This window comes from Thermobia domestica, chromosome 6 (genome assembly GCF_964235325.1).
Source record: "Thermobia domestica chromosome 6, izTheDome1.hap1.1, whole genome shotgun sequence".
Taxonomy (NCBI): Eukaryota; Metazoa; Arthropoda; class Insecta; order Zygentoma; family Lepismatidae; genus Thermobia; species Thermobia domestica.
The window spans coordinates 14,073,855-14,076,138 of NC_137459.1; positions in this window are offsets into that span (position 1 = coordinate 14,073,855).

The following is a 2,284-nucleotide window of genomic DNA, read 5'->3' on the forward strand; positions in this document are numbered from 1 at the left end:
GTGGTCCGACCTTGAATTTTAACAAAGACGGGTGTTGAATTAACACCCTGGCAGGGCGGAAAAACCTGAGTGTACAGTGTATATTAATTAATTTTCATTTTCGTGTATAGTCGAGGCTCTATGCCCTCATAAAATACGTAGTTTTCCTTTGTTTAAGGGTAGAGATGCAAGGGCTAGGAAAAACCGGCCTTTTTTTCTGCTTCGCTTTTTGCTTGGGATATTTTGGGCTTTTTTGAAAATTTTGCTTTAAACTGATAAAGCAGACCGTGTTTCGCTTCTCTACAACAAAAAACTCATTTAATTAGTGGTTGATGCAGATAATATGAAACCTCGAAAATAAACCATCAATTTCAAAAAGATCTTTAAAAATTCTTAACATATTTATATTATGAATTCCAAAGGATTAACCAATATATGTAATAATATTTTTACCTCTTATATACAATAAGTACTTTAAAAATGATATGTAGTATTTGTATGTAGTATTTTTACTTCAAAATACCACACACACTCGTTTTGAAGCAAAATGAAGAAAAACATGAGAGAAATCTGCACATCAAGAGCTTCGTTTCGGGTGGTTCTGTACATTCTTGAAAGTTTCCAGTTAAGTTTTAACTTTCATATACATTGTATGAATATTTCGAACAAATTTTTCACTGATTGATCACATACGTAATAATCTGTTACCACCTATCAGGTGCTTCAGATCTGCAAAATCGGTAAAGCTCCAAATTCTGTAATGCATTGACTGTTCTTAAAGCTTGTTCAGAATCGGGAGAGTATCGAATTTTCTGTTCGTGGATCATATACGTAATAGACGCTTCATCTGAGAGTATGGTTTCCTAGGCTGTAGAAGGTAACCACCATTACGGTTTACCCAGTCCTGAAGGTTTCTGAATTTTTAACAAGAAAATTAAACATATCGTTACGAAACTTTTTTTATACAAAAAAGAAAACCTATGGAATACATTTAAAAAGAGTGGAAGAATCAATCACTGTTCCAATTTACAAGAAAGACGACTAAATTGATTGTAATAATTATCGAAGCATTTCACTTGACATTTCATTAATAAGATTGACCCCATACGCAGATGAAATTATTGGAGATTATCAGTGTGGATTTAGTCGAAATCGACCAGATATTTACCATTCGACAAATACTCGAAAAGAAATGGGCATATATTACCCAGCACATCAACTGTTTATTGATTTTAGAAAGGCTTATAACTCGGTTAGGAGGGAAACATTGTACAACGTTCTTACAGAATTTGGAATACCGAAAAAGCTAGATTTATTAAGGTTTAAATGAATTCCAGAGTACAGCCCGAGTAGAAAAATGCGAGCTTCCACGTCGAGATTGGCCTGAAACAGGAATATGCGTTTTCGCCGTTATTATTCAGCTTTGTTCCGGAGTACGCTATAAGAAAAATCAAAGCTAGGAACCAGGGCCTAGAGCTGAATGGTATTCACCAAGTTATGGTGTATGTTCATGATGTAAATCTGATAGGAGAACAATCGAAAGAAATGGAGAGGCCTTATTAAACGCTTGCAGGGACATGAGTAAATGCAGAGAAATCTAAATACAAGGAAGTTCACAAGGATCGTAATATGGCAAATTATAAATGCATTAAAATATCAATTATTACTTTCGACACAGTGGACACTTTTAAATATCTTGGATCAGTATTTCTAGACCAAAATCATACCCACAAAGAAATTAAATGTCGACTGAAATCAGGAAATTCTTGTTATTATTCAGTTCAAAATATTTTGTTGTCGCGAATTCTGTCAAGGAATTTAAAGCTTAAAATATATAATTATAATCATGCCTGTTATGCTTTATGGTTGTGAAATATGGTTGCTTACACTGAGGGAAGAACGCAGACTGAAATCATTTGAGAATAAAATTCAGAGACGAATATTTGGACCCAAGAGGAAGGGGAATGGGGAATGGCGGAAACTTCATAAGGAGGAACTACATAATTTATACGGTTTACCAAACATCGTTAGAGTCATCAAGTCTAGGAGGCTCAGGTGGGCAGGTCATGTAGCCAGAATGGAAGAAAGTAGGAACGCTGTCAAAGTTTTAACTGGAAATCCAATCGGGAAACGTCCATTAGGATAACCTAGGTCCAGATGGGAGGACAAGATTAAGATGGATCTATCAGAAATAGGAATACAGAGTAGGAACTGGATTGAATTGGGTAAGGACAGAAGTCAATGGAGAGCTTTTGTTGCCATAGAGAAAGAGAGAGAGAGAATACATTTAAGTTAAGCACAACTG